This window comes from Nicotiana tabacum, chromosome 3, assembly GCF_000715075.1.
Source record: "Nicotiana tabacum cultivar K326 chromosome 3, ASM71507v2, whole genome shotgun sequence".
In the NCBI taxonomy this organism is placed as follows: domain Eukaryota; kingdom Viridiplantae; phylum Streptophyta; class Magnoliopsida; order Solanales; family Solanaceae; genus Nicotiana; species Nicotiana tabacum.
In genome coordinates this window covers 113,148,949-113,160,099 of record NC_134082.1, presented here as the reverse complement: position 1 = coordinate 113,160,099, position 11,151 = coordinate 113,148,949, and the positions used below count along the sequence as shown (strand labels likewise).

Sequence of the window (11,151 nt, the reverse complement as noted above, 5' to 3'; positions counted from 1 at the left end):
AAGGCGAGAGAGAGGACAACTCGGGATCTGGACCAAGTGAGGTGCATAAAAGATGATGACGGCAAAGTTTTGATGGGAGATGACCAGATTAAGAGGAGGTGACAGACCTACTTTCATAAACTTCTAAGTGAAGAAGGGGATCAGGATATTATACTTGGGGAATCGAGGAATGCCGACAGTCACCATGAAGTAATTGTAGGGACATTGAGATCGATGAAGTCATGGAGGCAATGCGTAAGATGAGAAGGGGCAGAGCTACCGGGCCAGACGAGATTCCGGTTGAACTGTGGAGGTGTGTGGGTCAAGCAGGCTTGGAATGGCTTACTGCATTGTTTAGTGTTATATTCAAGACTAATAGAATGCCTGAAGAGTGGAGGTGGAGTACAATGGTCCCGTTGTATAAGAACAAAGGTGATGTCCAGAGCTGTAACAACTATAGGGGCATCAAATTACTAAGTCATACCATGAAAGTTTGGGAGAGAGTGGTAGAAATGAGAGTGCGAAGGACGGTGTCTATTTCAGACAACCAGTTCGGGTTCATGCCGGGACGATCTACCACAGAAGCTATCCACCTTATTAGGAGGATGGTGGAACAGTACAGAGATAAGAAGAAGGATCTCCACATGGTGTTTATTGATCTGGAGAAAGCGTACGATAAGGTTCCTAGGAAGGTCTTATGGAGCTGCTTAGAGGATAAAGGGGTCCCGAGTAACTATATTAGGGTGATTAAAGACATGTATGATGGAGCTAAGACTCGGGTTAGGACAGTAGGAGGCGACTCTGAACACTTTCCAGTTATTACGGGATTGCACCAAGGGTCTGCGCTCAGCCCATTCCTATTTGCCCTGGTGATGGATGCACTGACTCATCATATTCAAGGGGAGGTTCCATGGTGCATGCTATTTGCGGATGACATTATTCTAATTGACGAGACAAGAGGCGGCGTCAACGAGAGGCTAGAGATTTGGAGACATGCTCTTGAGTCTAAAGGTTTCAAGTTGAGTAGGACGAAGACAGAATACCTCGAGTGCAAATTTGGAGTTGAGCCGACGGAAGCGGGAGTTGAAGTGAGGCTTGACTCTCAAGTCATTCCCAAGAAAGGTAGTTTCAAGTACCTTGGATCGGTTATTCAGGGGATCGGGGAGATTGACGAGGATGTCACACACCGTATAGGGGTGGGGTGGATGAAGTGGAGGTTAGCGTCGGGAGTCTTGTGTGACAAGAAAGTGCCACCGTTACTAAAAGGTAAGTTTTATAGAGCAGTGGTTAGGCCTGCCATGTTGTATGGAACTGAATGTTGGCCGGTAAAGAACTCACACACCCAGAAGATGAAAGTAGCAGAGATGAGGATGTTGAGGTGGATGTGCGGGCATACAAGGATGGATAAGATTAGGAATGCAGATATTCGAGAGAAGGTGGGTGTGGCCCCCATGGAGGACAAGATGCGGGAAGTAAGACTCAGATGGTTTGGGCACATTCAGAGGAGGAGCACTGATGCACCGGTGAGGAGGTGTGAGCGACTGGCTGTAGTGGGCACGCGGAGAGGTAGAGGGAGACCTAAGAAGTATTGGGGAGAGGTGATCAGACAGGACATGGCGCGACTTAGGATTATTGAGGACATGGCCCTTGATAGGGAATTATGGAGGTCGAGCATTAGGGTTGTAGGTTAGGGGAGAGTGTGATTACTTCTACAGCACAAGTGAGAGAGACTATCTAGTTAGGAGTTAGACTAGGAGTGTCAGAGGTCGTGTATTGATGCAGGGCTTTACCTTCTAGTTGTACTATACCAGCCATCTATTTCGTATTTCGTATTTCGTATCCTGTATTTCATATTTCGTATCTCTTATATATTGTTGTTATTTTTTATTACGCATTTTTATGGTACTAATATATCATCTCCTATTGCTTTTTTTGAGCCGAGGGTCTCCTGGAAACAGCCTCTCTACCCTTCGGGGTAGGGGTAAGGTCTGCGTACATATTACCCTCCCCAGACCCCACTTGTGGGATTATACTGGGTCGTTGTTGTTGTTGTTGTTGTTGGTGGTGGTGGTGCATTAGTTTAAAAAAACGAAAACTATTTTTTTTTAAGTTTTACAAAAAAAATAATAATTATTTTTAATTTAGCATTGACCTAACGGTCAAAGAGCATAAGTGAACCAAAAAGCTGGATGGAGGGGTATTTTTTTTAACCCAATAGGTGGATGAAGGGTATTTTAAAACCTTTTCTAATAGTTTAGGGGCATTTTGAACCCTTTTCCGAACTTAAAAACAAGAGCTATTTTTTTATTATAGTGTGAAGTCATGTGTATTTTCTTATAATTCTTTCATAATTAATGTAGGAATCCTATATTGGTTAGGTTTTCTAATTTATGATCAAACTAGGTTTTGTAATATATAGGTGATGTTACCTATTTAATGAAATCAAAGCCTCAAACGCTACGGCAAAAAAAGTCTCAAACCGTTAACCCTCTCCGCAAATCACCTTTCCTCTCCTTCTTCCCTCCGTCCTTACAGAAAAAATGTCGGTAATGATAGTGACGAGTTTGGGAGAGATGGTACTGGACTTGTTTACAGATCGCTGCTCTTTGACATGCAAGAATTTCTTGAAGCTGTGAAAGATTGGTTATTACAATGGCTGCCTCTTCAACACGGTTCAGAAGAATTACATAGCGCAGACTGGAGATCCCACTGGAACAGGGTCCGGGGGTGATTCACTATACAAATTCTTATATGGTGATCAGGCTCGTTTCTTTGGAGATGAAATTCATTCGGATTTGAAGCATTCAAAAAGGGGAACTCTAGCCATGGCTAACGTTGGGCAGAACTTAAACGCTTTTCAATTCTATATCACACTGCGCAATGATCTCGACTACCTTGACGGGAAACACACTGTTTTTGGACAGATAGCAGAAGGGCTTGACATATTGAATTGGATTAATGAAGCTTATGTGGATGAAAGGACAGGCCATATAAAAATATACGAATTAAACACGCTTACATATTGGACGATCCTTTCGACGATCCTCCTCAATAAGAGACCTGAATATTCCTTATGCAACAAAAGATAATGTGCGATTAGAAGATGATTGGGTGCCAAAGGATGAGCGATTAGGTATAAAAGAACTTGAGGAGGTTCTGCGTGCGAAAGAAGCACATTCGCGAGTAGTAGTACTTGAAAGTATAGGGGACATTCCTGATGCTGAAATAAAGCCACCTGATAATGTGCTATTTGTTCGTAGATTGAATTCGGTTACTGAAGACGAAGACTTGTATACAATTTTCTCGCGCTTTGGAACCGTGAAATCTGCTGAAATTATTAGGGATCACAAGACTGGGAAGAGCTACTGCTATGGTTTCATTGAGTTTGAAAACAAAGAGGCGTGTGAACAAGCATATTATAAGATGAATCATGTTCTAATTGATGATCAAAGGATACAAGTTGATTTCAGTCAGAGTGTTGCTAAGTTGTCTTCCCAATATCGACGCAAAGAACAAATGAGAGAGCCACGGGCAAAAAGAAAAAAATTAAAAGAATGAGAGTGCCATGTGCAAATTAAATTCTCCTATATGCTGCAGACTGTAGCCCAATTGCAAAGCCAAATTTTTGCACTTTTAACGCTAACGCTACCGAGGTGAAAACCAGCTTCTTAGCGCCTGTAACTCCAATGGAGTAGTAATATAGTTTACAGATTTTAAACAGTGTATATTTAACTATGATCTGAACATATTATCATGAAAGTACCTGATTCAATTAGCACTAGCGCGCTAGTTTAAAATCTTGAATCCATCAATGTGAAGTTTTGATTCATGCACTTGATATTGCTACTTCCTGTTGTATCCTGTAAAAATCTTATAAGTTGTTTACTCTGACTTCCCTGGGAGTATTTTTTTCTTGCTTACGGTTGAATACTTTTTCATTTGTCACACTTTGTGAGTTCTTATTTTGAGTGAACGTAACTTAGGCTTGCCGTTACTGATGTGGCTAATTATACGTAAGATTTGTAGAAATGAGAATTCAACATTGTTTGCCCCAAATGTTCTGTAGAGAAAAGTAACAGACAGGAGTCTTTTTTGGTAATTAATTTTTTTTATTGATCACCAAGTAGAAGAAATGCATAGCATAGCATAGCAATACTCTGCTTGCTACTCCAGAAATAACAATAATCTCTAAGACTTATAGAAAATTGCTACCTAATCTCCTAATTGTGACAACTGACAGTAAATGACAATTGCATATATATATATATATATATATATGCTAATAATAAAAGCTTCTGCAGCATGTGACTCATGTCTCCAATGACTCTACAGTTACAATCACATACAATTTTTAGCAAGGCTGGTGTAATCTCTTGCCACCCCTTCAAATGTTCTAGTGTTCCTCTCCCTTCCAAATAGCATAGACATATTCTGCATAAGATCGCTTAATCAGCTTAGTTCTTTTATACTTCTGTTTAACCAGAAAATAAGAATTTCGGTCAAAGTTTAATTTTAGAAGAACTCGGGTTACTGATAATCAAATATGGAACAAATAAGAAGAATTGATTTAAACGATAGCTGAGTAAATAAAAGAAAGCAAAGTAAACCAGTGTATTCCAATAATATTCTGTGTCCTTACAAATGTTTATTCCTCTCCTTTTATAGTTATTTCTAAGTAGTATGTTTCTTTCCTCTCACAACAGAGCCATTATGAGTAATTAATGGCATTAATGCAACATTATAATTAGCAATCATAACTGTATCGTGAAGATTCTGTAACATTTTCCATTATTGACGCTCATTAATTACGGATAATACGTATTTGTACTTTTTGCTATCTAGGTTCATTCCTCCGATGTCTCTTCAAATTACCAAGAGGTCTGAGTAACTGTTCTTTCCTGTTTTCTTAAATCTATGCTCGTACCTATTAAGGCTCGTGTCTCTTCGAATACTCTTTGCCAGTTGTCACTCTTTCATTGATCCACGTGTCTTGACATGTTAGCACATAATTAATTCCATATGTTAACTTAATTTTTCCCAATACAAATAGTCCCCCAACTTCCCATTTATTCATCAATTGAATATTTGGGAAGTGGATCTCATTAAAGCGGGAATTTTTGGCGCCATTCTACATATCATTATACCTTCTCCAGAGCTAACGCTTCGCATGTCACTTCCATTTAATACATATGACACGTGGTGATGTTTGGTTGGTTCTGCAACCCTTCAGCACCTTTTAAGGCTTTTTACGGCTTACATCAATCACAAAGTGACAGTTTTCATCATGACGTTCCTATCAATACCTTTTTGTTTGACGGTTGCTTCTGAGTATAAATATAACCTTTGTCTTTTCTTTCTCATAAAAGTTTTTCATCTTTGAATATTCATTCTTGTCTTCTTCCTCGTACAACTATGCCTTCTTCGAACCCTAATCCTCAAAAAGTTTGTATTTTTGATGAACTTCCCCTTGCTCCTACTAGAAGCAGAAGAGGAGGAAGATTATGCAGTTTAAGATCATCATCTATACGAGGTGCTTCTTTGCCTCCACTTAGTTCTACCCCTCCTTCCTCTTCTAGAACTAGGGGTTCTCTTCCACATAGATCTTCTGCCAGAAGTAGAGACTCCAATGAACTAGTTCGTGAACCCATAGTAGATGAAATTATCCCCCCAGAACTTTCTTTTATACTGATAGAGAATCAATTAGGAATCAGGTTTCTTTCTGTCCTCTCTTAATCGTGCTGATGTTTACCCTTCTCAGATTACTGAAGGTTTAATCTCTGTTGTCCATAGAGATTGCCATTGGAAATTTGACTTCCCAATCATAATTCCTAATGCAAATCAAAGTATCACATCCTTCAAGGCTGGCTTTTCTTTCGTGTATACATATCCTTTTACACTGAATTTTAGAACCCCCATTGATCTTGTTATCATCGAGTTCTGTCATTTTTTCAATGTTTGTTTAGGACAAATTGGCCCCATTGTGTGGAGGGCTGTTGCTTGTCTAAGGTATTTGGCTAACTTGGCTCAATTACCTTTTACCTTTTTTCATCTGATCCACCTCTACTACGCTAAGCTATTCCGATATGGGATCTTTACTTTGGTGGCGAGGATTAAGAGGGTTTTAGTCATCCCTGAGGATGGCAAGGACCGTGGCTGGTATACCAGTTTTGTTGATGCTCCTACTATAGGGTTAGTAGGTGAAGAAAATATACCATTCCCTAAAAAGTGGAATTTTGCACGTAAGTTCACTTTACAACTTTCTCTTTTCTCTTCCCCCCCTTTGTTTTGAAAGGGTTTGTTTTTCCCGTGACTGTTTCACTTTTTCTTTTTTCAGCAACCATGGGAACTATTGAAGAGATTCCTATTTTCCGTGATTGGGTAGAGAAATTGTTGACCATTGCTCTGATGGAGGTTAGATCTTGGAAATACCTTTCAAACAGGTTTGGTTGGAAGGTTAAAACTCATGGAAAAACTTTACTTTTTTCTTTCTATTTTTGTCCACCCTTCCTTTAGAATGTATTTGACTCTTATTTTTATCAGGGTTTCCTATTCGTGGTGTAAGTGCCGAGTCAATCGTAGCTTCCATGGTTTCTTTGGCAAGGGCTCAGGAGATAATCTTGAGTTCTTAATCGAAAAGGAAAGTTGATGCATCCCAAGATTCTTAGTCGGAAGAGGAACAAGATGGAAGTTCTTTGGTTAGAAGACCGCGGGCTAGAAGACGCGTCATTTCGGATGACGAAGCTACTCCTCCCCGTTCTATTCCTGTGACCAAGCCTGTTGAAGCCACCTTAGTGAGTTATGGCGATGATACTCCTATGGCAGCTCGTGACTCTGATGAACAACTTTTTTCACGTGGATATGATAGTAAAAGTTTTGATTTGGTGTCTGATGAAGTACCTCTTGCCTCTTTCCCCGTGTCTGTCCCAGTGGAATGCTCTTTACCTATTTCTACTGCTGTTGTTTCTGCCCCGCCTCAAGCTATTATGACTTCCTCTACAGACCCCACTACTACTATTTCTCGCACTGAATTTGGTTCTTCAAGTGGAAGTAGAGTGATGAAGCAGATTACCCTGCCGATGATAGTCTTTTGAAAAAGTCAGGTTGGGCTGACGTATGGTAGTCTTTTGAAAAAGTCAGGTCGGGCTGACGTATGGTTGAAGCCCTTGATTGGTCCGGTTGAAAAGTCCAAATTAGAAAGTCATAGTTCTTTGAATTGGATGAATGATATCGTGCAGTCATCACTAAAGGTATTAATTTCTTTTCATGCTTTATTCTATTCTCCTTTTACTAAGATTCTTACCCTTTTTTTTTAGATAAATCTCATCGGTACGGAGATGATGAAAAAGGGTTTCCCATACAGAGAAATTGATGCATGATTACCAAATTGAGGCAGACAATTGGAAAGAGCAATATGAAAGTCTTCAGCTTGAGATGGAAGTTTTAGAAGAAAGCAAATGTACCTTAGAGCAACAGTTGAGAGTCATGGCATCATAATTGGCAGTTGAAAAAGCTTCTTCTAACCAGGCGGGCAAGGATAAGAATGTCCTTGAGTCTTGTTTTCCTGAACAACTCTCCAAAGCTATTGAAGAGATCAGAGGCCTTAAAGCTTTGCTAAATGAGAAAGAAGTTTATGCTGCTGAGCTTGTTCAAACACTCACGCAGGCCCAAGAAGATCTCCGAGTGTCTTCTGACAAGGTAAAGTTTTTGGAGAGTTCACTTGCCCCTTTACAATCTTCTTACGATGTTGTTTTAGCTGAGAGGGATGAGCTCAAGAGTGAAATTGACCGTTGGGAAAGAGACTACGAGGCTCTTGAGGACAAGACTGCTATCGAAGTAAGTTGGGCTATATTGAACACATGCCATGATACCCTTATGGAGGTTAGCCAAGAAGGCTTTAACTTGGATGCTGAGTTAGCGAAGATTAAAAAGACCACTAAAAAAACTCAGCAAGGCCAAAGTTTCTTTTCTCCCATGGCTGATACTCCCGAGTACATTGAAGTTGATCCTAGTGCGGTGGATGTCCCAGCTCCTTCAGACCAAATCAAGCCTTTTGTTACTGATGATGCTGTTTTGAACTCTTCTCCTGCTCCACAATGAAAGTTTATTTGTGAAGTTTAACTGTTTTTTCTTTTATGAAATATGTGGTATTACCCCTGGTCCCATTTTGGGGGTTATGTTTTTGGTGATAGCAAGTCCCCAGGTCTTTTTCGGGCTTTTAAAATGACAATCAGTTTATGACTAAGTTCATACTTAGTTTTAACTTAATATTATTAAGTTTTAGTTTTAATTTAATTCTTGCGAGTTTCTGTTATACTCTTTTGCCTTTTTTTATATATAGTCCAAGGTCTTGCTTTTTAATTCGTGGGTTTTTGTCTTACCCTTTTGACTTTTTGCATTTTTAGAAATGCTTTATTAACTTCATGGATCTTTGAATCAAACATGAATTATAAAAGAGGGTCCTTTTATATATTACACTAAATGAAGAAGATGTTTCAACTTCATAATGGTGTAAACATACGAAAGGAGAAATAGGAACACACATGTTTCTTGAAATAACTTTGATAAAGTTTTCATTAGAACTTTGTCAAGTTTAAATAACATCTTACATGTATTTAAATATCTTCTATTACTCTTCCATAACTATTTTCTTTACAACATATTTGCTAAAAAGAAAAAACCAAGGGTTTCTTTATGACCCATAGATAAATATTGCCTTTAACCTAAACATTCGTAAGATTTTGAAATATATATCCATGAGTGTATTCTTCACAGGTTTTTGGATCAGGCTCGCGTTTTAGGCTCGTGACTTTGCTCTGAGCTTGATATTTATTGAGTAGAATTTAGGCTTGACTTAAAATTTATTTGTTTCAGCCTTCCTTGCCTTCCTTATATATATGATATATGTATATTATATAGTCCCCCAAGTGTTTGAGCTTTAAAATATGAAATCTCGAGCACTTGATTATTCCTTCCATGCAGTCCTTTTCCTTAAAAGGAAAAACATACGAGACTCAGAGGTATGATTTTAAATGAGGATTGCGTAACTCATTTAAATTTCCATCAGAATAGTTGTAATCCTAGACCGGAAATTATGTTCTTTCCACGTGTCTTTCAGGTCGTTATTCATCATTTGGTATGAGCTAGCTTTCTGCCTATCATCTAAAATCGTTAGTAAAATTTTAATAATTCAAAAATAAAAATCGTGAGTGGGGATACCTGCCCGTTGGTATTTCCTTTCCTTAGAAGTAGTATCTCTTCAGATGAACAACATTCCAATTTGAAGGTAGAATCTTGTCATCCAATGTTTCAAGCTCGTATGCTCCTTTTCCTGCGTTACCATGAATCTTGTAAGGCCCTTCCCAATTTGGACTTAACTTTCCTGCGTGGGCTATCCTTGTGGATTGAAAAATTGTCACGACCCCAAATACCCAGTCGTGATGGTGCCTATCAAAATATTAGGCAAGCCAACCCAACGAGTAACCACCGTCAATTTCTTTTACTAAAAACACTTTTCTAACATTTAATTAAGTCTCAACTTTAATAAGGAATTCATAAATCACTGAAATGTGTGGAGACCATTACAGAAAATAGATCAACACAACCCAACAATCTGGTGTCACGAGTCTAGAGCCTCTAAATACACTGATCTGACTATCTAATACATAACAAGTCTAAAAATGCAGAAAAAACAAGGATAGGAAGGAGGAAAGCAGGGCTACGGACGCCGTGCAACTACCTTGCAATCTCCGATAAGCTCTGAAAATGCTGGGAACCCTCAATCTACCGCTCGGGCACCTAGATCTGCATACAAGGTGCAGGGAGTAACATGAGTATGCCAACTCAGTAAGTAACTAAAGTAAATAAGGTCTGAAAGCAGTGACGAGCAGTTAAAAATCATATAAAAGAGTAAACAACAGAATATCAAGTCAAACTCAACAGTTTTAAAAAAAATAGTTTCTTCATAAAGCTTTAGTTTCAATTGAAATACTTTGAAATCATTTACTTAGCAGTTTTCAACAGAGGCTCATTATAAAAGAAGAGTGAAATCAGCAAAAATATCATAAATGGGCCCCTCGGGCAAGGTATCACTCATAAATATAGCCACTCGGGCAACTCGTGACTCAACTTTTATCACTCAGTACTCACACTCAGCACTCAAGCTCAATAATTTCTCATAATAGTAGTAATCATAATAACCGCTGCGGCGTGCATCCCGATCCATAGTTTATAGTCGACTACGCTAACTGGAGGTGTACAAACTCCGGAAGGGTTCCTACAGACCAAGCGTCATATCGCTGCGGCGCGCAGCCCGATCCAATATATATATCGCTGCATCGTGCAGCCCGATCCATATAAGTATCACTGCAGCATGCAGCCCGATCCATAATATATACATATAATATTGCTGCGGCGTGCAGCCCGATCCGTAATATTTATAATCCTCACCATTAGATCCTCAACCTCTCTCAGTCATTAACCTCACAGCCACTCGGGTATAACAGTGGAAATCAGGGGACTCAGTCCAAGCTGTTCTCACATTTTAAGAAGTAGAGTGATAAAACCAGTTTTCAACAATAAATAGGTAAAACATGACTGAGGATATGCTTTCAAACAAATAAAGTGAGGAAAACAGTAAAAATGCCCCTAAGGGTCTCAACAGGTCGGCACAAGGCCCCAAACATGGCATACATCCCATAATACAGTATAAATTTCTAAAACATGAGATATCATAAGATTTCAAATCAAGTACGCGGCTTAATAGTTGCTACGGGATGGACCAAGTCACAAATCCCTACTGGTGCACTCCCACACACTCATCACCTAGCATGTGCGTCACCTCATTTATCAAAACGATACGAAATACCGAGGTTTTGTACCCTCAGTTCCAGATTTACAATGGTTACTTACCTCAAACCGGATGAAATACTACTCCGCAACGCCTTTGCCTCTCGGCTCGGCCTCAACTCGCATCGAATCTACCCAAAATCAAAATCATAACATTAGAATATGCTAAAAGGATGAAGCCCATGCGAAATTAATCAAATTATACCAAAAATCCCGAAATTTGTCCAACCTGACCCCTAGGCCCACGTCTCGAAATTCGATAAAAATTACATCAACGGAATCCTTATCCTCCCACGAGTTCATACATACCAAGAATACCAAAATTTG

At 39.3% G+C, this 11,151-nt stretch overlaps 1 pseudogene; it reads left to right on the top strand.

Annotated features, from left to right (window-relative positions):
- The first annotated feature begins 2,486 nt into the window (after positions 1-2,486).
- LOC107805068 (peptidyl-prolyl cis-trans isomerase CYP59-like) lies at positions 2,487-3,798 on the top strand (annotated as a pseudogene).
- Positions 3,799-11,151: the final 7,353 nt, after the last annotated feature.